This window comes from Oncorhynchus keta, chromosome 30 (assembly GCF_023373465.1).
Source record: "Oncorhynchus keta strain PuntledgeMale-10-30-2019 chromosome 30, Oket_V2, whole genome shotgun sequence".
NCBI classification, from domain to species: domain Eukaryota; kingdom Metazoa; phylum Chordata; class Actinopteri; order Salmoniformes; family Salmonidae; genus Oncorhynchus; species Oncorhynchus keta.
The window spans coordinates 26765846-26791197 of record NC_068450.1 but is presented as its reverse complement, the minus strand read 5'-3'; the positions used below and the strand labels follow the sequence as shown (position 1 = coordinate 26791197).

Sequence of the window (25352 nt, the reverse complement as noted above, 5' to 3'; positions counted from 1 at the left end):
TCTCTCTCTCTCTCTCTCTCTCTCTCTCTCTCTCTCTCTCTCTATCTCTCTCTATCTCTCTCTATCTCTCTGCCAGCCAGCACCACATCAGAACCAGTTAGAGAAGGTGTTGTCGAAGGTATGACTCAGCCATGTTGATAATGTTATTAAAAACAAAGCGGGTCCAGAAAGTGACGTCTCATCTGACTCTGAAGGCCTGAGGCAGAAGCAGAACACCTTTTCCTGTGTTTTCCACTGTTTTGGTGCAATATTTTAAGAAGGACGGTTTGATGAGTTTGGCTCAAAGAGGGAGCCGGGCAGGCCTACGTTCCGGCTAACTCCCCTCATCTACACGTGGGAGTGCAAAATTACAAAGGATGAGCTTCAGGACAAGATTTATTTTACTTTTTAGCACTCACAGTTCAAAGTTTAAAAAGGTTGTGAAAATAAATATGGTTATAAAACATGATTTTACAGTCCTCGCATGGCTTTCCCATCATCTACCAGGTTTTCCAATTACTTGACTATCAGGAACTTCATCCCTGTAAAAGAGGGAGATGTCCCCCTTGACCACCAGACCAAGACACTGGAATGAATGAGAAGAGTAGGGTTAGCCTACTCTGTCTGGGGTGGAAAGGTAGACCTACTCTGTCTGGGGTGGAAAGGTAGACCTACTCTGTCTCGGGTGGAAAGGTCGGCCTACTCTGTCTGGGGTGGAAAGGTAGACCTACTCTGTCTCGGGTGGAAAGGTAGACCTACTCTGTCTGGGGTGGAAAGGTAGACCTACTCTGTCTGGGGTGGAAAGGTAGACCTACTCTGTCTCGGGTGGAAAGGTAGACCTACTCTGTCTCGGGTGGAAAGGTAGACCTACTCTGCCTGGGGTGGAAAGGTAGACCTACTCTGTCTCGGGTGGAAAGGTAGACCTACTCTGCCTGGGGTGGAAAGGTAGACCTACTCTGCCTGGGGTGGAAAGGTAGACCTACTCTGCCTGGGGTGGAAAGGTAGACCTACTCTGCCTGGGGTGGAAAGGTAGACCTACTCTGTCTGGGGTAGAAAGGTAGACCTACTCTGCCTGGGGTGGAAAGGTAGACCTACTCTGTCTGGGGTAGAAAGGTAGACCTACTCTGCCTGGGGTGGAAAGGTGGACCTACTCTGTCTCGGGTGGAAAGGTAGACCTACTCTGCCTGGGGTGGAAAGGTAGACCTACTCTGCCTGGGGTGGAAAGGTAGACCTACTCTGCCTGGGGTGGAAAGGTAGACCTACTCTACCTGGGGTGGAAAGGTAGGCTTCCTCTGTCTGGGGTGGAAAGGTAGGCCTCCTCTGTCTGGGGTGGAAAGGTAGACCTACTCTGCCTGGGGTGGAAAGGTAGGCCTCCTCTGTCTGGGGTGGAAAGGTAGACCTACTCTGCCTGGGGTGGAAAGGTAGACCTACTCTGTCTGGGGTGGAAAGGTAGCCCTACTCTGTCTGGGGTGGAAAGGTAGACCTACTCTGCCTGGGGTGGAAAGGTAGACCTACTCTGTCTGGGGTGGAAAGGTAGACCTACTCTGCCTGGGGTGGAAAGGTAGGCCTAACTTTTGAAAGGACCATGCCCAGATTCCTAATGACGTCTCAGATTGAATTATTATTTAGTTTGTCAATAAGACAGACACACTGATTTGGCATTAGAGAAATTGTTAAGATGAACACATAGGCCTATCTCTCTGTCCATTCTTAGCCTGTAATTTCCGTAATTTGTGGGATTTAAAAAAATATTATTCTAATACTGTATGTTACATTACGTAGAATTGCATGAAATGTTTATAAAGGGTAATTTCTTCTCAGACCTACAAACACGATGATAGATTCATGCAATCCTTTTACTATAAAGGAGATATTTCCTCCCCTATTCTTGTCCACGGTGGTCTGCGAACCCACAACCTTCTGGCCCTCAGCCCTGTGCGCTATCATCATTTCTACGTTGGCAAGCAAGCTAATAACAGATCACGCCAATTTGGCTAGTTAACAAGCTGACTTTCAGGGGACAAACAAGATGGCTATATTCAAATGATGTTTGATTTGCTTGCCATCTATAGTGGTGATGACAGTAGTCTGACTGACAACTTTACCAGGATGAGGACTTGCTGTCAAGCTCTTCCCAAAAGTCACATCTCTGATGGAGCAAGCTAAATTGGGCGGCAGCGTAGCCTAGTGGTTAGAGCGGTGGACTAGTAACCGGAAGGTTGCAAGTTAAACCCCCGAGCGGACATGGTACAAATATGTCGTTCTGCTCCTGAACAGGCAGTTAACCCACTGTTCCTAGGCCGTCATTGTAAATAAGAATTTGTTCTTAACTGACTTGCCTAGTTAAATAAAGGTAAAAAAATAAATGACACAATGTTTATTTAGCAGGGGATAGGATACCCACACGTATCTGAAAGGACATGATCAATTCATGTTTACTGATCACGAAAGCATGCTGTAACTTGCTGTATAACTCCGATGACAGAGTTAAATGTGGAATAATCTGAAATGTAGAGTTTTGACTTTGCTCTTCAAGAGGTGATGATATTACAACCAAATAATTATAACATTTCTTGAACAGTTTAACAGTGCAAACAGCATGTAGTTGTCATTGGTCTAAGTGAAACTGGGGGTCTCCTAGCCAAATCAAAGGCTCTGCACCGTATTGTCAAGTTGTGTTGATAACAACCTATTGGTATGAAAGACAAATATACACAAAATAATAAGCTGATTACTATAAAATTAATAAGCTGACTACTATAAGATAATATGATAATTACAATTTGAATAGTTGGTGTATAGACAGATTAAGGTGCAAAAGTAAATCGAATCAAATGTGAGATTGACTAATGGGTACCATTAGTATTTTAGCTGATTACAAGCATATTGTTTAAAACACATACACCCCAGGGGCTGTACACAGAGCTGTGACACTACATGTATATACATTAGTGGAGGGTACAGCAGAGATGTCCCTCGCTTCCCTTGGAACTATGTCCAAATAAAGTGTTTTGGAGAATGTAAATGTCAGTGTGATTATTGTGGTAATTGGTAGACCAGAGGAGGGCAGGGTACAGAGAAGGAGGAATGCCAATGATTGGCAAATGACTGCCACTCTTGAGTGTGGTTTCTACAGTTGTTTCCTCTCATAAAGTAAACGGGGGCATAATGGAACTCTTTCCTGCCCCCACAGTCCTATTGGCAGATAGAGAGAACATCTTGTTACGTGATCCGTTCCCTTCCTTCCACTGCATACACATTGCGTGCACAATTGCAAATCCTCTGACTTATTGTAATCGCTTATCATTGGTTTTAATTTGGTTATGACAGGCTTAGTGAATACAATCAGAGATGGAATGTTATTTGACGAGCAAAAAGCCAAACATACTCAAACAACAGCCCTCAGTGTGTTTTGGTGTTGGGAGACAGTCTGTAAATAAATCCAGCACTGAACAAGAGACACAGCAGGCATAGCTTAGCTGACCGTTACGGACCTAGTGGCAGACTTGACCGTTACGGACCTAGTGGTGGACTTGACCATTACAGACCTAGTGGTGGACTTGACCATTACAGACCTAGTGGTGGACTTGACCATTACAGACCTAGTGGCAGACTTGACCATTACGGACCTAGTGGTGGACTTGACCATTACAGACCTAGTGGTGGACTTGACCATTACAGACCTAGTGGTGGACTTGACCATTACGGACCTAGCGGTGGACTTGACCGTTACAGACCTAGTGGTGGACTTGACCATTACAGACCTAGTGGTGGACTTGACCATTACGGACCTAGTGGTGGACTTGACCATTACGGACCTAGCGGTGGACTTGACCGTTACAGACCTAGTGGTGGACTTGACCATTACAGACCTAGTGGTGGACTTGACCATTACGGACCTAGTGGTGGACTTGACCATTACGGACCTAGTGGTGGACTTGACCATTACGGACCTAGTGGTGGACTTGACCATTACAGACCTAGTGGTGGACTTGACCGTTACGGACCTAGTGATGGACTTGACCATTACAGACCTAGTGGTGGACTTGACCATTATAGACCTAGTGGTGGACTTGACCATTACAGACCTAGTGGTGGACTTGACCATTACGGACCTAGCGGTGGACTTGACCGTTACAGACCTAGCGGTGGACTGGACCATTACAGACCTAGTGGTGGACTTGACCATTACGGACCTAGTGGTGGACTTGACCATTACGGACCTAGCGGTGGACTTGACCGTTACAGACCTAGCGGTGGACTGGACCATTACAGACCTAGTGGTGGACTTGACCATTACAGACCTAGTGGTGGACTTGACCATTACAGACCTAGTGGTGGACTTGACCATTACGGACCTAGTGGTGGACTTGACCATTACGGACCTAGTGGTGGACTTGACCGTTACGGACCTAGTGGTGGACTTGACCATTACAGACCTAGTGGTGGACTTGACCATTACAGACCTAGTGGTGGACTTGACCATTACAGACCTAGTGGTGGACTTGACCATTACGGACCTAGCGGTGGACTTGACCGTTACAGACCTAGTGGTGGACTGGACCGTTACAGACCTAGTGGTGGACTTGACCATTACAGACCTAGTGGTGGACTTGACCATTACGGACCTAGCGGTGGACTTGACCGTTACAGACCTAGTGGTGGACTGGACCGTTACAGACCTAGTGGTGGACTTGACCATTACAGACCTAGTGGTGGACTTGACCATTACAGACCTAGTGGTGGACTTGACCATTACAGACCTAGTGGTGGACTTGACCATTACAGACCTAGTGGTGGACTTGACCATTACGGACCTAGTGGTGGACTTGACCATTACGGACCTAGTGGTGGACTTGACCATTACGGACCTAGTGGTGGACTTGACCATTACGGACCTAGTGGTGGACTTGACCATTACAGACCTAGTGGTGGACTTGACCATTACAGACCTAGTGGTGGACTTGACCGTTACAGACCTAGTGGTGGACTGGACCGTTACGGACCTAGTGGTGGACTTGACCATTACGGACCTAGTGGTGGACTTGACCATTACGGACCTAGTGGTGGACTTGACCATTACAGACCTAGTGGTGGACTTGACCATTACAGACCTAGTGGTGGACTTGACCATTACGGACCTAGTGGTGGACTTGACCATTACGGACCTAGTGGTGGACTTGACCATTACAGACCTAGTGGTGGACTTGACCATTACGGACCTAGTGGTGGACTTGACCATTACGGACCTAGTGGTGGACTTCAAATCAAATCAAATCAAATTTATTTATATAGCCCTTCGTACATCAGCTGATATCTCAAAGTGCTGTACAGAAACCCAGCCTAAAACCCCAAACAGCAAACAATGCAGGTGTAAAAGCACGGTGGCTAGGAAAACTCCCTAGAAAGGCCAAAACCTAGGAAGAAACCTAGAGAGGAACCGGGCTATGTGGGGTGGCCAGTCCTCTTCTGGCTGTGCCGGGTAGAGATTATAACAGAACATGACCAAGATGTTCAAATGTTCATAAATGACCAGCATGGTCGAATAATAATAAGGCAGAACAGTTGAAACTGGAGCAGCAGCACAGTCAGGTGGACTGGGGACAGCAAGGAGCCTTCATGTCAGGTAGTCCTGGGGCACGGTCCTAGGGCTCAGGTCAGTTGAAACTGGAGCAGGAGCATGGCCAGGTGGACTGGGGACAGCAAGGAGTCCTCATGTCAGGTAGTCCTGGGACATGGTCCTAGGGCTCAGGTCCTCCGAGAGAGAGAAAGAAAGAGAGAAGGAGAGAATTAGAGAACGCACACTTAGATTCACACAGGACACCGAATAGGACAGGAGAAGTACTCCAGATATAACAAACTGACCCTAGCCCCCCGACACATAAACTACTGCAGCATAAATACTGGAGGCTGAGACAGGAGGGGTCAGGAGACACTGTGGCCCCATCCGAGGACACCCCGGACAGGGCCAAACAGGAAGGATATAACCCCACCCACTTTGCCAAAGCACATCCCCCACACCACTAGAGGGATATCTTCAACCACCAACTTACCATCCTGAGACAAGGCCGAGTATAGCCCACAAAGATCTCCGCCACGGTACAACCCAAGGGGGGCAACCCAGACAGGCCGACCACAACAGTGAATCAACCCACCCAGGTGACGCACCCCCCCAGGGACGGCACGAGAGAGCCCCAGCAAGCCAGTGACTCAGCCCCGTAACAGGGTTAGAGGCAGAGAATCCCAGTGGAAAGAGGGGAACCGGCCAGGCAGAGACAGCAAGGGCGGTTCGTTGCTCCAGAGCCTTTCCGTTCACCTTCCCACTCCTGGGCCAGACTACACTCAATCATATGACCCACTGAAGAGATGAGTCTTCAGTAAAGACTTAAAGGTTGAGACCGAGTTTGCGTCTCTGACATGGGTAGGCAGACCGTTCCATAAAAATGGAACTCTATAGGAGAAAGCCCTGCCTCCAGCTGTTTGCTTAGAAATTCTAGGGACAATTAGGAGGCCTGCGTCTTGTGACCGTAGCGTACGTGTAGGTATGTACGGCAGGACCAAATCAGAGAGGTAGGTAGGAGCAAGCCCATGTAATGCTTTGTAGGTTAGCAGTAAAACCTTGAAATCAGCCCTTGCTTTGACAGGAAGCCAGTGTAGAGAGGCTAGCACTGGAGTAATATGATCAAATTTTTTGGTTCTAGTCAGGATTCTAGCAGCCGTATTTAGCACTAACTGAAGTTTATTTAGTGCTTTATCCGGGTAGCCGGAAAATAGAGCATTGCAGTAGTCTAACCTAGAAGTGACAAAAGCATGGATTAATTTTTCTGCATCATTTTTGGACAGAAAGTTTCTGATTTTTGCAATGTTACGTAGATGGAAAAAAGCTGTCCTCGAAATGCTCTTGATATGTTCTTCAAAAGAGAGATCAGGGTCCAGAGTAACGCCGAGGTCCTTCACAGTTTTATTTGAGACGACTGTACAACCATTAAGATTAATTGTCAGATTCAACAGAAGATCTCTTTGTTTCTTGGGACCTAGAACAAGCATCTCTGTTTTGTCCGAGTTTAATAGTAGAAAGTTTGCAGCCATCCACTTCCTTATGTCTGAAACACATGCTTCTAGCGAGGGCAATTTTGGGGCTTCACCATGTTTCATTGAAATGTACAGCTGTGTGTCATCCGCATAGCAGTGAAAGTTTACATTATGTTTTCGAATAACATCCCCAAGAGGTAAAATATATAGTGAAAACAATAGTGGTCCTAAAACAGAACCTTGAGGAACACCGAAATGTACAGTTGATTTGTCAGAGGACAAACCATTCACAGAGACAAACTGATATCTTTCCGACAGATAAGATCTAAACCAGGCCAGAACTTGTCCGTGTAGACCAATTTGGGTTTCCAATCTCTCCAAAAGAATGTGGTGATCGATGGTATCAAAAGCAGCACTAAGGTCTAGGAGCACGAGGACAGATGCAGAGCTCGGTCCGATGCCATTAAAATGTCATTTACCACCTTCACAAGTGCCGTCTCAGTGCTATGATGGGGTCTAAAACCAGACTGAAGCATTTCGTATACATTGTTTGTCTTCAGGAAGGCAGTGAGTTGCTGCGCAACAGCCTTCTCTAAAATCTTTGAGAGGAATGGAAGATTCGATATAGGCCGATAGTTTTTTATATTTTCTGGGTCAAGGTTTGGCTTTTTCAAGAGAGGCTTTATTACTGCCACTTTTAGTGAGTTTGGTACACATCCAGTGGATAGAGAGCCGTTTATTATGTTCAACATAGGAGGGCCAAGCACAGGAAGCAGCTCTTTCAGTAGTTTAGTTGGAATAGGGTCCAGTATACAGCTTGAAGGTTTAGAGGCCATGATTATTTTCATCATTGTGTCAAGAGATATAGTACTAAAACACTTGAGCGTCTCTCTTGATCCTAGGTCCTGGCAGAGTTGTGCAGACTCAGGACAACTGAGGTTTGGAGGAATACGCAGGTTTAAAGAGGAGTCCGTAATTTGCTTTCTAATAATCATAATCTTTTCCTCAAAGAAGTTCGTGAATTTATCACTGCTAAAGTGAAAGTCATCCTCTCTTGGGGAATGCTGCTTTTTAGTTAGCTTTGCCACAGTATCAAAAAAGGAATTTCGGATTGTTCTTATTTTCCTCAATTAAGTTAGAAAAATAGGACGATCGAGCAGCAGTAAGGGCTCTTCGGTACTGCACGGTACCGTCCTTCCAAGCTAGTCGGAAGACTTCCAGTTTGGTGTGGCGCCATTTCCGTTCCAATTTTCTGAAGCTTGCTTCAGAGCTCGGGTATTTTCTGTGTACCAGGGAGCTAGTTTCTTATGAGACATTTTTTTTTAGTTTTTAGGGGTGCAACTGCATCTAGGTATTGCGCAAGGTTAAATTGAGATCCTCAGTTAGGTGGTTAACGGATTTTTGTCCTCTGGCGTCCTTGGGTAGGCAGAGGGAGTCTGGAAGGGCATCAAGGAATCTTTGTGTTGTCTGTGAATTTATAGCACGACTTTTGATGTTCCTTGGTTGGGGTCTGAGCAGATTATTTGTTGCAATTGCAAACGTAATAAAATGGTGGTCCGATAGTCCAGGATTATGAGGAAAAACATTAAGATCCACAACATTTATTCCATGGGACAAAACTAGGTCCAGCGTATGACTGTGACAGTGAGTGGGTCCAGAGACATGTTGGACAAAACCCACTGAGTCGATGATGGCTCCAAAAGCCTTTTGGAGTGGGTCTGTGGACTTTTCCATGTGAATATTAAAGTCACCAAAGATTAGAATATTATCTGCAATGACTACAAGGTCTGATAGGAATTCAGGGAACTCAGTGAGAAACGCTGTATATGGCCCAGGAGGCCTGTAAACAGTAGCTATAAAAAGTGATTGAGTAGGCTGCATAGATTTCATGACTAGAAGCTCAAAAGACGAAAACGTCATTTTTTTTTTTTGTAAATTGAAATTTGCTATCGTAAATGTTAGCAACACCTCCGCCTTTGCGGGATGCACGGGGATATGGTCACTAGTGTAGCCAGGAGGTGAGGCCTCATTTAACACAGTAAATTCATCAGGCTTAAGCCATGTTTCAGTCAGGCCAATCACATCAAGATTATGATCAGTGATTAGTTCATTGACTATAATTGCCTTTGAAGTAAGGGATCTAACATTAAGTAGCCCTATTTTGAGATGTGAGGTATCATGATCTCTTTCAGTAATGACAGGAATGGAGGTGGTCTTTATCCTAGTGAGATTGCTAAGGCGAACACCGCCATGTTTAGTTTTGCCCAACCTAGGTCGAGGCACAGACACGGTCTCAATGGTGATAGCTGAGCTGACTACACTGACTATGCTAGTGACAGACTCCACTATGCTGGCAGGCTGGCTAATAGCCTGCTGCCTGGCCTGCACCCTATTTCATTGTGGAGCTAGAGGAGTTAGAGCCCTGTCTATGTTGGCAGATAAGATGAGAGCACCCCTCCAGCTAGGATGGAGTCCGTCACTCCTCAGCAGGTCAGGCTTGACCATTACAGACCTAGTGGTGGACTTGACCATTACAGACCTAGTGGTGGACTTGACCATTACAGACCTAGTGGTGGACTTGACCATTACAGACCTAGTGGTGGACTTGACCATTACAGACCTAGTGGTGGACTTGACCATTACAGACCTAGTGGTGGACTTGACCATTACAGACCTAGTGGTGGACTTGACCATTACGGACCTAGTGGTGGACTTGACCATTACAGACCTAGTGGTGGACTTGACCATTACGGACCTAGTGGCAGACTTGACCGTTACGGACCTAGTGGTGGACTTGACCACTACAGACCTAGTGGTGGACTTGACCACTACAGACCTAGTGGTGGACTTGACCATTACGGACCTAGCGGTGGACTTGACCGTTACGGACCTAGTGGTGGACTTGACCGTTACAGACCTAGTGGTGGACTTGACCACTACAGACCTAGTGGTGGACTTGACCATTACGGACCTAGTGGTGGACTTGACCATTACGGACCTAGCGGTGGACTTGACCGTTACAGACCTAGTGGTGGACTTGACCATTACAGACCTAGTGGTGGACTTGACCATTACGGACCTAGTGGTGGACTTGACCATTACGGACCTAGTGGTGGACTTGACCATTACGGACCTAGTGGTGGACTTGACCATTACGGACCTAGTGGTGGACTTGACCGTTACGGACCTAGTGGTGGACTTGACCATTACAGACCTAGTGGTGGACTTGACCATTACAGACCTAGTGGTGGACTTGACCATTACAGACCTAGTGGTGGACTTGACCATTACGGACCTAGTGGCAGACTTGACCGTTACAGACCTAGTGGTGGACTTGACCACTACAGACCTAGTGGTGGACTTGACCATTACGGACCTAGTGGTGGACTTGACCATTACGGACCTAGCGGTGGACTTGACCGTTACAGACCTAGTGGTGGACTTGACCATTACAGACCTAGTGGTGGACTTGACCATTACAGACCTAGTGGTGGACTTGACCATTACAGACCTAGTGGTGGACTTGACCATTACGGACCTAGTGGTGGACTTGACCATTACAGACCTAGTGGTGGACTTGACCATTACAGACCTAGTGGTGGACTTGACCATTACAGACCTAGTGGTGGACTTGACCATTACAGACCTAGTGGTGGACTTGACCGTTACGGACCTAGTGGTGGACTTGACCATTACGGACCTAGTGGTGGACTTGACCATTACAGACCTAGTGGTGGACTTGACCATTACGGACCTAGTGGTGGACTTGACCATTACAGACCTAGTGGTGGACTTGACCATTACAGACCTAGTGGTGGACTTGACCATTACGGACCTAGTGGTGGACTTGACCATTACAGACCTAGTGGTGGACTTGACCGTTACGGATCTAGTGGCAGACTTGACCGTTACGGATCTATTGGGGGACTTGACCACTACGTATCTATTGGGGACTTGACCATTACGGATCTATTGGTGGACATGACCTTTACGGACCTAGTGGCAGACTTGACCGTTACGGATCTATTGGGGGACATGACCTTTACGGATCTATTGGGGGACTTGACCGTTACGGATCTATTGGGGGACTTGACCATTACAGACCTAGTGGTGGACTTGACCATTACGGACCTAGTGGTGGACTTGACCATTACGGACCTAGTGGTGGACTTGACCATTACAGACCTAGCGGTGGACTGGACCATTACAGACCTAGTGGTGGACTTGACCATTACGGACCTAGTGGGGGACTTGACCATTACGGACCTAGCGGTGGACTTGACCGTTACAGACCTAGTGGTGGACTGGACCATTACAGACCTAGTGGTGGACTTGACAATTACAGAACTAGTGGTGGACTTGACCATTACAGACCTAGTGGTGGACTTGACCATTACGGACCTAGTGGTGGACTTGACCATTACAGACCTAGTGGTGGACTTGACCATTACAGACCTAGTGGTGGACTTGACCATTACAGACCTAGTGGTGGACTTGACCATTACAGACCTAGTGGTGGACTTGACCATTACGGACCTAGTGGTGGACTTGACCATTACGGACCTAGTGGTGGACTTGACCATTACAGACCTAGTGGTGGACTTGACCATTACAGACCTAGTGGTGGACTTGACCATTACGGACCTAGTGGTGGACTTGACCGTTACGGACCTAGTTGTGGACTGGACCATTACGGACCTAGTGGTGGACTTGACCACTACAGACCTAGCGGTGGACTTGACCGTTACGGATCTAGTGGCAGACTTGACCGTTACGGATCTATTGGGGGACTTGACCACTACAGACCTAGTGGTGGACTTGAACATTACGGACCTATCGTGGACATGACCTTTACGGACCTAGTGGCAGACTTGACCGTTACGGATCTATCGGTGGACATGACCTTTACGGACCTAGTGGCAGACTTGACCGTTACGGATCTATTGGGGGACTTGACCATTACGGACCTAGTGGTGGACTTGACCATTACGGACCTAGTGGTGGACTTGACCATTACGGACCTAGTGGTGGACTTGACCATTACGGACCTAGTGGTGGACTTGACCATTACGGACCTAGTGGTGGACTTGACCATTACGGACCTAGTGGTGGACTTGACCATTACGGACCTAGTGGTGGACTTGACCATTACGGACCTAGTGGTGGACTTGACCATTACGGACCTAGTGGTGGACTTGACCATTACAGACCTAGTGGTGGACTTGACCGTTACGGACCTAGTGGTGGACTTGACCATTACAGACCTAGTGGTGGACTTGACCGTTACGGACCTAGTGGTGGACTTGACCATTACGGACCTAGTGGTGGACTTGACCATTACGGACCTAGTGGTGGACTTGACCATTACAGACCTAGTGGTGGACTTGACCATTACGGACCTAGTGGTGGACTTGACCATTACAGACCTAGTGGTGGACTTGACCATTACGGACCTAGTGGTGGACTTGACCATTACGGACCTAGTGGTGGACTTGACCATTACGGACCTAGTGGTGGACTTGACCATTACAGACCTAGTGGTGGACTTGACCATTACAGACCTAGTGGTGGACTTGACCATTACAGACCTAGTGGTGGACTTGACCATTACAGACCTAGTGGTGGACTTGACCATTACAGACCTAGTGGTGGACTTGACCATTACAGACCTAGTGGTGGACTTGACCATTACAGACCTAGTGGTGGACTTGACCATTACAGACCTAGTGGTGGACTTGACCATTACGGACCTAGTGGTGGACTTGACCATTACAGACCTAGTGGTGAACTTGACCATTACGGACCTAGTGGTGGACTTGACCATTACGGACCTAGTGGTGGACTTGACCATTACGGACCTAGTGGTGGACTTGACCATTACGGACCTAGTGGTGGACTTGACCATTACGGACCTAGTGGTGGACTTGACCATTACGGACCTAGTGGTGGACTTGACCATTACGGACCTAGTGGTGGACTTGACCATTACGGACCTAGTGGTGGACTTGACCATTACGGACCTAGTGGTGGACTTGACCATTACGGACCTAGCGGTGGACTTGACCATTACGGACCGAGTGGTGAAATTGACCATTACGGACCTAGTGGTGAATTTGACCATTACGGGCCTAGTGGTGGACTTGTGGTCAGTTAAAGTGTTAGGGGTTTGTCAAAGTGTTAGTGGTTTGAATAAGTGTTAGGGATGTGTCAAAGCGTTAGGGGTTTGAATAAGTGTTAGGGATGTGTCAAAGTGTTAGGGGTTTGTCAAAGTGTTAGGGATGTCCCTCCACGCTGCCCCGCCATGTTCCCCCTCCACACCTCTCTACGCTCCCGCTCCAAGTTCAACCTCCACGCTGCCCCTCCACGCTGCCCAGCCACATTCCCCCTCCACACCACTCTATGCTCCCCCTCCACGTTCCTCCTCCACGCTGCCCCTCCACGCTGCCCCTCCACATTCTCTCTCCATGTACCCCTTCCACACTTCCTCTCTACGCTCCCCCTCCACGTTCTCCCTCCATGTTCCCCTTCCACACTTCCTCTCTATGCCCCCCCTCCACGCTCCCCTCCATGCTGCCCCTCCACGTTCTCCCTCCATGTTCCCCCTCCACACCTCCTCTCTACGCTCCCCCTCCACGTTCCTCCTCCACGCTGCCCCTCCACGTTCTCCCTCCATGTTCCTCTTCCACACTTCCCTGTTTTTTTTATAAACTGCTTAACAACATGGTTACTGTATCATGTCTTGGGCCACTTTTTCAAGCTAAGGAGGGGGAGGGAGGGAGGGAGTGTTGGGGGTTTGTCAAAGTGTTGGGTGTTTGTCAAAGTGTTAGGGATTTGTCAAAGTGTTAGGGTTTTGTCAAAGTGTTAGGGGTTTGTCAAAGTGTTAGGGGTTTGTCAAAGTGTTAGGGATGTGTCAAAGTGTTAGGGGTTTGTCAAAGTGTTGGGGGTTTGTCAAAGTGTTAGGGGTTTGTCAAAGTGTTAGGGATGTGTCAAAGTGTTAGGGGTTTGTCAAAGTGTTAGGGATTTGTCAAAGTGTTAGGGGTTTGTCAAAGTGTTAGGGGTTGGTCAAAGTGTTGGGGTTTGTCAAAGTGTTAGGGATTTGTCAAAGTGTTAGGGGTTTGTCAAAGTGTTAGGGGTTTGTCAAAGTGTTAGGGATGTGTCAAAGTGTTAGGGGTTTGTCAAAGTGTTAGGGATGTGTCAAAGTGTTAGGGGTTTGTCAAAGTGTTAGGGATGTGTCAAAGTGTTAGGGGTTTGTCAAAGTGTTAGGGGTTTGTCAAAGTGTTAGGGGTTTGTCAAAGTGTTAGGGATGTGTCAAAGTGTTAGGGGTTTGTCAAAGTGTTAGGGATGTGTCAAAGTGTTAGGGGTTTGTCAAAGTGTTAGGGATGTGTCAAAGTGTTAGGGGTTTGTCAAAGTGTTAGGGATGTGTCAAAGTTTTAGGGGTTTGTCAAAGTGTTAGGGATGTGTCAAAGTTTTAGGGGTTTGTCAAACTGTTAGGGATTTGTCAAAGTGTTAGGGGTTTGTCAAAGTGTTAGGGATGTGTCAAAGTGTTAGGGGTTTGTCAAAGTGTTAGGGATGTGTCAAAGTGTTAGGGGTTTGTCAAAGTGTTAGGGGTGTGTCAAAGTGTTAGGGGTGTGTCAAAGTGTTAGGGATTTGTCAAAGTGTTAGGGGTTTGTCAAAGTGTTAGGGGTGTGTCAAAGTGTTAGGGGTTTGTCAAAGTGTTAGGGATGTGTCAAAGTGTTAGGGGTTTGTCAAAGTGTTAGGGATGTGTCAAAGTGTTAGGGGTTTGTCAAAGTGTTAGGGATGTGTCAAAGTTTTAGGGGTTTGTCAAACTGTTAGGGATGTGTCAAAGTGTTAGGCGTTTGTCAAAGTGTTAGGCGTTTGTCAAAGTGTTAGGCGTTTGTCAAAGTGTTAGGGGTTTGTCAAAGTGTTAGGGATGTGTCAAAGTGTGGGGGGTTTGTCAAAGTGTTAGGGGTGTGTCAAAGTATTAGGGATTTGCTAAAATGTTAGTGGGTAGCGTGACTAAGTTGTTACATTTCCTGGAGGCATCGGTAGTCATCTAGAGGCCTGTCGCCGAGGTGATGACATTATCTTCTGCATCCATTCCCATCCATCCCCACCAGTGGAGGAACGAGTTGTCCATAGGGGAATGTATTTGTTAGACAGGTCAAGATGAGGACCTCCTCTGGGACAGTGCTACACTTGATGACAAACAAACATTTGTCATCAAATCCGCCATGGCAGAAAGAGCAGGGGCGTGCACACAGCGTGCACATCTGGAGATCCAGACCTGGGGCTGGCTGCAGCGCTGGAGGGCTGGAGGACTGCAGGAGTGGTTTTCACTAGGAACTTACGAGATGGATGAAAATTGAAATACAGTCCTCCTCCCTCTTCTTCTTCCTTTTCCTCCTTCTCTATAGCACATATGAGGTCAATGCTGTTGGTTTGTCTTGCTGCTGGTCCCTGTTCTCTCCCACATGGGGGCTGAGCTCTGTTGACTGAAGGAACCTCTAATGTGGGACACAGGTGGAGCAGAGCAGTGTTTTGACTGTCTGACTCTGCAGCCTTTCAGTGCTAACTAAAATCAAACAAGTGTAAAGTATGGAAATAAACAGACAGGCTCTCTAGATGTGTTTCTGAAGTTAGCTGTATGTTTTGTTAGGAGGCCACATAGCCTCCCTATGTACTGTGTTCCTCTGGTTTAGTTTCCCTCTGTGTCAAACAATGAATCTGCTCTATACACCCGGCTAATGTGCATCCCTGTGAGCAGCATTTAAAGAAGGAAAATGTTGCCATAAACTAATACCACAGAGCTTAATTAAACAAATGTGTTTTGAGATCACGGCCAGGGGCCCGCCTCACAAAGCTATACTCCTGAATATCATACAGTCCCAGCTGCCAAATCCATGAGCAACCTCACAAAGCACATTAAGAAGGAAAGGGGGCTTATTTGGTTGGGTGATTATGGAATACATCTTTGCAACATATTTGTGGCTTGAATGCAAGATTCCCTCCGTCCCTCCCTCTTTCCCTCTCTCTCTCTCTCTCTCTCTCTCTCTCTCTCTCTCTCTCTCTCTCTCTCTCTTTCTCTCTTTCTCCTCTTTCTCTCTCTCACTCTCTCCTCTTTCCCTCTCTATCCTATTTCTCTCTCTCTTTCTCCTCTCTCTCTCCTCTTCCTCTCTCACTCTCCTCTTTCCCCCTCTCCTCTTTCTTTCTCTCTCTCTCTCCTCTTGCTCTATCTGTCTCACCCTCTGTCTCTCTCCCTCTTTCTCTCTTTCTCTCCGTCTTTCTCCACTTACTCTCTCTCACACACATTGTGAGCCAATAATAATTTTTTGTGTTATGTTAGAGACCTCATTATGACGCTCCCCCTCCATGCTGCCCCTCCACGCTCCACCTCCACGTTCCCTCTTCACGCTCCCCCTCACGCGCCCCCTCCACGTTCCTCCTCCACGTGCCCCCTCCACGTTCCCCCTCCACGCTCCCCTCCATGCTGCCCCTCCACGCTGCCCCGCCACGTTCCCCCTCCACACCTCCTCTCTACGCTCCCCCTCCACGTTCCTCCTCCACGCTGCCCCTCCACACTGCCCCGCCACGTTCCCCCTCCACACCTCTCTACGCTCCCCCTCCACGTTCCTCCTCCACGCTGCCCCTCCACGTTCTCCCTCCATGTTCCCCTTCCACACTTCCTCTCTACGCCCCCCCTCCACGCTCCCCTCCATGCTGCCCCTCCACGTTCTCCCTCCATGTTCCCCCTCCACACCTCCTCTCTACGCTCCCCCTCCACGTTCCTCCTCCACGCTGCCCCTCCACGTTCTCCCTCCATGTTCCCCTTCCACACTTCCCTGTTTTTTTTATAAACTGCTTAACAACATGGTTACTGTATCATGTCTTGGGCCACTTTTTCAAGCTAAGGAGGGGGAGGGAGGGAGGGAGGGAGGGAGGGAAAGAGAGGGAGAGAGAGAGAGAGAGAGAGAGAGAGAGAGAGAGAGAGAGAGAGAGAGAGAGAGAGGGAGAGAGAGAGAGAGAGAGAGAGAGAGAGAGAGAGAGAGAGAGAGAGAGAGAGAGGGAGAGAGAGAGAGAGAGAGAGAGAGAGAGAGATTTCTAGTTGCCCAGTAAAGAATGGGGATCCTTTTTTATGAAAGGTTTCAAACTAAAGCCTGTTGATGGAATCAATGTGGAATAGGGCAGTGACAGATGGGGAACTGATATTAAACTGTGAAGAACCTCCCATAATCCACTCTGCCTGTCACTCTCCTCCCCCAAGAGGCAATAAAACCATCTCTGCTACACATTAATCATATGGCAAGCAGGCCCCAGGACTCCTCCCTCTCTCAGCATTATTCTCATCACAGATGATCATTGTTTGGCACGGGAGAGCCACTTCAACAAGTGGTCTGAATCAAAGTAGAAATGGTTTCCTTGCATCTTAATTGCTGCAGGTGGACGTCAGCTCCAGTTAGCGATGCTGGGTCAGTAAGAGCTCTTAACATGAATAAATGTATTCAAGACTCCCCCGCCCAGAGCAATCAACCCCTACAGGGGGGAAGAATCGTGTTGCAGAATTCAAGCAGCAGCAACCCATGAATGTCACCACAGGCATACAGGGTGCCACAGACGGTATTGGACAACGTGTCCTCCCTGTAGGCCTGTGCATAATTGGCTTGTTATGTTGTTTACCATTTGGCTTTAAAGACGGCGTCAGTAAGAAATATGAAAGTGTCTCGTCACTCAGATGTTTTTTTGGGCAAAACTTTTTCAAGATGCTAAAATCCCCTCTTTCTCTTTCTCTCTCTCTCTCTCTCATACACACTTTTTTAAATATCCTTTGACATAAAGTGGGGCATTTTCATGTGCCCACATTTCTTCAAAAATATTTCACAGAGGGCTTTAAACACCTAATAAAGAAGCTGTGAGCTGCCATGCTGTTTGAAAGCTGTCCGTCCATCCAGTGCAAATGAATGTGCCTCTTCACATGACAGAACTGTTAAAAAGCAGACGGCTCAGCTCTGCAGACCCCGTGAGACTGGCATCACACACACGCACACGCACACACACACACACACACACACACACACACACACACACGCACACACACACACACACCCACACACACACACACACACACACACGCACACGCACACGCACACGCACACGCACACGCACGCGCACGCGCACGCGCACGCGCACGCACACGCACACACACACACACACACACACACACACACACACACACACACACACACACACACACACACACACACACACACAGGGTGTCAGGGCTTTGATTACAATTAGCAGCATTAGTATTAGGCAGACAGCCCAGCTCTAAACAGAATGCGGTATAGATGAGACTTTTCAAAGAGCTCTTGGCTGGCAGACCACCTGGTTCTACTCAGGTATTATGTTGCAACTGGAAGAAACCTCAGAGGCACAAGTTAATTTGCAGAAATTAGACTTAATAGGCCAAAACTCTTGTTTCCTGACAAACAGGCACACGTGTGTGTCTATACTCCTTAATCACTCCGGCATTAGATGAGCTTCTACAGTGCAGCCCTCCAGGTTAGGTGAGATAAATGAACCTCAGTGCAGCCCTCCAGGTTAGGTGAGATAAATGAACATCAGTGCAGCCCTCCAGGTTAGGTGAGATAAATGAACATCAGTGCAGCCCTCCAGGTTAGGTGAGATAAATGAACATCAGTGCAGCCCTCCAGGTTAGGTGAGATAAATTAACCTCAGTGCAGCCCTCCAGGTTAAATGGGATAAATGAACCTCAGTGCAGCCCTCCAGGTTAGATGGGATAAATGAACCTCAGTGCAGCCCTCCAGGTTAGATGGAATAAATGAACATCAGTGCAGCCCTCCAGGTTAGATGGAATAAATGAACCTCAGTGCAGCCCTCCAGGTTAGATGGGATAAATGAACATCAGTGCAGCCCTCCAGGTTAGATGGGATAAATGAACCTCAGTGCAGCCCTCCAGGTTAGATGGGATAAATGAACATCAGTGCAGCCCTCCAGGTTAGATGGGATAAATGAACCTCAGTGCAGCCCTCCAGGTTAGATGGGAATAAATTAACCTCAGTGCAGCCCTCCAGGTTAGATGGGAATAAATTAACCTCAGTGCAGCCCTCCAGGTTAGGTGGGAATAAATGAACCTCAGTGCAGCCCTCCAGGTTAGATGGGAATAAATTAACCTCAGTGCAGCCCTCCAGGTTAGGTGGGAATAAATGAACATCAGTGCAGCCCTCCAGGTTAGATGGGAATAAATGAACCTCAGTGCAGCCCTCCAGGTTAGATGGGAATAAATGAACCTCAGTGCAGCCCTCCAGGTTAGATGGGAATAAATGAACATCAGTGCAGCCCTCCAGGTTAGATGGGAATAAATTAACCTCAGTGCAGCCCTCCAGGTTAGGTGGGAATAAATGAACCTCAGTGCAGCCCTCCAGGTTAGATGGGATAAATGATCATAAGTGCAGCCCTCCAGGTTAGGTGGGAATAAATGAACATCAGTGCAGCCCTCCAGGTTAAATGGGATAAATGATCCTAAGTGCAGCCCTCCACGTTAGGTGAGATAAATGAACATCAGTGCAGCCCTCCAGGTTAGATGGGATAAATGAACATCAGTGCAGCCCTCCAGGTTAGATGGGATAAATGAACCTCAGTGCAGCCCTCCAGGTTAGATGGGATAAATGAACCTCAGTGCAGCCCTCCAGGTTAGATGGGATAAATGAACCTCAGTGCAGCCCTCCAGGTTAGGTGAGATAAATGAACATCAGTGCAGCCCTCCAGGTTAGATGAGATGAATTATCCTAAGTGCAGCCCTCCAGGTTAGGTGAGATAAATTAACATCAGTGCAGCCCTCCAGGTTAGGTGAGATAAATGAACATCAGTGCAGCCCTCCAGGTTAGATGGGAATAAATGAACCTCAGTGCAGCCCTCCAGGTTAGATGGGATAAATGAACCTCAGTGCAGCCCTCCAGGTTAGATGGGATAAATTAACATCAGTGCAGCCCTCCAGGTTAGATGGGATAAATTAACATCAGTGCAGCCCTCCAGGTTAGATGGGATAAATTAACCTCAGTGCAGCCCTCCAGGTTAGATGGGAATAAATTAACCTCAGTGCAGCCCTCCAGGTTAGATGGGATAAATTAACCTCAGTGCAGCCCTCCAGGTTAGATGGGATAAATGAACATCAGTGCAGCCCTCCAGGTTAGATGGGATAAATGAACATCAGTGCAGCCCTCCAGGTTAGATGGGATAAATGAACCTCAGTGCAGCCCTCCAGGTTAGGTGAGATAAATGAACATCAGTGCAGCCCTCCAGGTTAGATGGGATAAATGAACATCAGTGCAGCCCTCCAGGTTAGATGGGATAAATGAACATCAGTGCAGCCCTCCAGGTTAGATGGGATAAATGAACATCAGTGCAGCCCTCCAGGTTAGATGGGATAAATTAACATCAGTGCAGCCCTCCAGGTTAGATGGGATAAATTAACCTCAGTGCAGCCCTCCAGGTTAGATGGGATAAATGAACATCAGTGCAGCCCTCCAGGTTAGATGGGATAAATGAACATCAGTGCAGCCCTCCAGGTTAGATGGGATAAATGAACATCAGTGCAGCCCTCCAGGTTAGATGGGATAAATGAACCTCAGTGCAGCCCTCCAGGTTAGATGGGATAAATGAACCTCAGTGCAGCCCTCCAGGTTAGATGGGATAAATGAACATCAGTGCAGCCCTCCAGGTTAAATGGGATAAATGATCCTAAGTGCAGCCTTCCACGTTAGGTGAGATAAATGAACATCAGTGCAGCCCTCCAGGTTAGATGGGATAAATGAACATCAGTGCAGCCCTCCAGGTTAGATGGGAATAAATGAACCTCAGTGCAGCCCTCCAGGTTAGATGGGATAAATGAACCTCAGTGCAGCCCTCCAGGTTAGATGGAATAAATGAACCTCAGTGCAGCCCTCCAGGTTAGATGGGATAAATGAACCTCAGTGCAGCCCTCCAGGTTAGATGGGATAAATGAACATCAGTGCAGCCCTCCAGGTTAGATGGGATAAATGAACATCAGTGCAGCCCTCCAGGTTAGATGGGAATAAATGAACCTCAGTGCAGCCCTCCAGGTTAGATGGGATAAATGAACCTCAGTGCAGCCCTCCAGGTTAGATGGGAATAAATGAACCTCAGTGCAGCCCTCCAGGTTAGATGGGATAAATGAACCTCAGTGCAGCCCTCCAGTTTAGATGGGATAAATGAACCTCAGTGCAGCCCTCCAGGTTAGATGGGATAAATGAACATCAGTGCAGCCCTCCAGGTTAGATGGGATAAATGAACCTCAGTGCAGCCCTCCAGGTTAAGTGGGATTAATGAACCTCAGTGTTGCCCTCCAGGTTAGGTGAGATAACTGAACCTAAGTGCTGCCCTCCAGGTTAGGTGGGATAACTGAACCTCAGTACTGCCCTCCAGGTTCGGTGGGATAACTGAACCTCAGTGCTGCCCTCCAGGTTAGGTGGGAATAAATGAACCTCAGTGCAGCCCTCCAGGTTAGATGGGATAAATGATCATAAGTGCAGCCCTCCAGGTTAGGTGGGAATAAATGAACATCAGTGCAGCCCTCCAGGTTAAATGGGATAAATGATCCTAAGTGCAGCCCTCCACGTTAGGTGAGATAAATGAACATCAGTGCAGCCCTCCAGGTTAGATGGGATAAATGAACATCAGTGCAGCCCTCCAGGTTAGATGGGATAAATGAACATCAGTGCAGCCCTCCAGGTTAGATGGGATAAATGAACCTCAGTGCAGCCCTCCAGGTTAGATGGGATAAATGAACATCAGTGCAGCCCTCCAGGTTAGATGGGATAAATGAACCTCAGTGCAGCCCTCCAGGTTAGATGGGATAAATGAACATCAGTGCAGCCCTCCAGGTTAGATGGGAATAAATTAACCTCAGTGCAGCCCTCCAGGTTAGATGGGAATAAATGAACCTCAGTGCAGCCCTCCAGGTTAGATGGGATAAATGAACCTCAGTGCAGCCCTCCAGGTTAGATGGAATAAATGAACATCAGTGCAGCCCTCCAGGTTAAATGGGATAAATGATCCTAAGTGCAGCCCTCCACGTTAGGTGAGATAAATGAACCTCAGTGCAGCCCTCCAGGTTAGATGGGATAAATGAACATCAGTGCAGCCCTCCAGGTTAGATGGGAATAAATGAACCTCAGTGCAGCCCTCCAGGTTAGATGGGATAAATGAACCTCAGTGCAGCCCTCCAGGTTAGATGGAATAAATGAACCTCAGTGCAGCCCTCCAGGTTAGATGGGAATAAATGAACCTCAGTGCAGCCCTCCAGGTTAGATGGGAATAAATGAACCTCAGTGCAGCCCTCCAGGTTAGATGGGATAAATGAACCTCAGTGCAGCCCTCCAGGTTAGATGGGATAAATGAACATCAGTGCAGCCCTCCAGGTTAGATGGGATAAATGAACATCAGTGCAGCCCTCCAGGTTAGATGGGATAAATGAACATCAGTGCAGCCCTCCAGGTTAGATGGGATAAATTAACATCAGTGCAGCCCTCCAGGTTAGATGGGATAAATGAACCTCAGTGCAGCCCTCCAGGTTAGATGGGATAAATGAACATCAGTGCAGCCCTCCAGGTTAGATGGGATAAATGAACATCAGTGCAGCCCTCCAGGTTAGATGGGATAAATGAACATCAGTGCAGCCCTCCAGGTTAGATGGGATAAATGAACATCAGTGCAGCCCTCCAGGTTAGATGGGATAAATGAACATCAGTGCAGCCCTCCAGGTTAGATGGGATAAATGAACATCAGTGCAGCCCTCCAGGTTAGATGGGATAAATGAACATCAGTGCAGCCCTCCAGGTTAGATGGGATAAATGAACATCAGTGCAGCCCTCCAGGTTAGATGGGATAAATGAACATCAGTGCAGCCCTCCAGGTTAGATGGGATAAATGAACCTCAGTGCAGCCCTCCAGGTTAGATGGGATAAATGAACCTCAGTGCAGCCCTCCAGGTTAGATGGAATAAATGAACATCAGTGCAGCCCTCCAGGTTAGATGGGATAAATGATCCTAAGTGCAGCCTTCCACGTTAGGTGAGATAAATGAACATCAGTGCAGCCCTCCAGGTTAGATGGGATAAATGAACATCAGTGCAGCCCTCCAGGTTAGATGGGAATAAATGAACCTCAGTGCAGCCCTCCAGGTTAGATGGGATAAATGAACCTCAGTGCAGCCCTCCAGGTTAGATGGAATAAATGAACCTCAGTGCAGCCCTCCAGGTTAGATGGGAATAAATGAACCTCAGTGCAGCCCTCCAGGTTAGATGGGAATAAATGAACCTCAGTGCAGCCCTCCAGGTTAGATGGGAATAAATGAACCTCAGTGCAGCCCTCCAGGTTAGATGGGATAAATGAACATCAGTGCAGCCCTCCAGGTTAGATGGGATAAATGAACATCAGTGCAGCCCTCCAGGTTAGATGGGATAAATGAACATCAGTGCAGCCCTCCAGGTTAGATGGGATAAATGAACATCAGTGCAGCCCTCCAGGTTAGATGGGAATAAATGAACCTCAGTGCAGCCCTCCAGGTTAGATGGGATAAATGAACATCAGTGCAGCCCTCCAGGTTAGATGGGAATAAATGAACCTCAGTGCAGCCCTCCAGGTTAGATGGGATAAATGAACATCAGTGCAGCCCTCCAGGTTAGATGGGATAAATGAACCTCAGTGCAGCCCTCCAGGTTAGATGGGATAAATGAACATCAGTGCAGCCCTCCAGGTTAGATGGGATAAATGAACCTCAGTGCAGCCCTCCAGGTTAAGTGGGATTAATGAACCTCAGTGTTGCCCTCCAGGTTAGGTGGGATAACTGAACCTAAATGCTGCCCTCCAGGTTCGGTGGGATAACTGAACCTAAGTGCTGCCCTCCAGGTTAGGTGGGATAAATGAACCTCAGTTCTGCCCTCCAGGTTAGGTGGGAGAAGTGAACCTCAGTTCTGACCTCCAGGTTAGGTGGGATAAATGAACCTAAATGCTGCCCTCCAGGTTAGGTGGTATAAATGAACCAAAGTGCAGTCTTTCAGGTTAGGTGGGATAACTGAACCTCAGTGCTGTCATCCAGGTCAGGTGGGATAACTGAACCTCAGTGCTACCCTCCAGGTTAGGTGGGATAACTGAACCTCAGTGCTGCCCTCCAGGTTAGGTGGGATAACTGAACCTCAGTGCTGGCCTCCAGGTTAGGTGGGATAAATGAACCTCAGTACTGCCCTCCAGGTTAGATGGGATAAATTAACCTAAGTACTGCCATCCAGGTTAGGTGGGATAACTGAACCTAAATGCTGCCCTCCAGGATAGGTGGGATAAATTAACCTAAATGCTGCCCTCCAGGTTAGGTGGTATAAATGAACCAAAGTGCAGCCTTTCAGGTTAGGTGGGATAAATGAATCTCAGTTCTGCCCTCCAGCTTTGGTGGGATAACTGAACCTCAGTGCTGCCCTCCAGGTTAGGTGGGATAAATTAACCTAAGTACTGCCCTCCAGGTTAGGTGGGATAACTGAACCTAAATGCTGCCCTCCAGGTTCGGTGGGATAACTGAACCTAAGTGCTGCCCTCCAGGTTAGGTGGGATAAATGAACCTCAGTTCTGCCCTCCAGGTTAGGTGGGAGAAGTGAACCTCAGTTCTGACCTCCAGGTTAGGTGGGATAACTGAACCTCAGTGCTTCCCTCCAGGTTAAGTGGGATAAATGAACCAAAGTGCAGCCATCCAGGTTAGGTGGGATAACTGAACCTAAACGCTGCCCTCCAGGTTCGGTGGGATAAATTAACCTAAGTACTGCCCTCCAGGTTAGGTGGGATAAATTAACCTAAGTACTGCCCTCCAGGTTAGGTGGGATAAATTAACCTAAGTACTGCCCTCCAGGTTAGGTGGGATAACTGAACCTAAATGCTGTCCTCCAGGTTAGGTGGGATAACTGAACCTAAATGCTGCCCTCCAGGTTAGGTGGGATAACTGAACCTCAGTGCTGACCTCCAGGTTAGGTGGGATAAATTAACCTAAATGCTTCCCTCCAGGTTAGGTGGGATAAATGAACCAAAGTGCAGCCATCCAGGTTAGGTGGGATAACTGAACCTAAATGCTGCCCTCCAGGTTCGGTGGGATAAATTAACCTAAGTACTGCCCTCCAGGTTAGGTGGGATAACTGAACCTCAGTGCTGCCCTCCAGGTTAGGTGGGATAACTGAACCTAAGTGCTGCCCTCCAGGTTAGGTGGGATAAATGAACCTCAGTGCTGCCCTCCAGGTTAGGTGGGATAAATTAACCTAAATGCTG

General features: G+C 47.9%; 1 protein-coding gene across 1 annotated transcript in view; it reads left to right on the top strand.

The window, feature by feature from the left end:
* The window catches only part of LOC118375671 (slit homolog 3 protein-like), a 501749-nt gene that overhangs the window by 156902 nt on the left and 319495 nt on the right, over positions 1–25352 (top strand). The gene's annotated exons all lie outside the window — the stretch shown is intronic.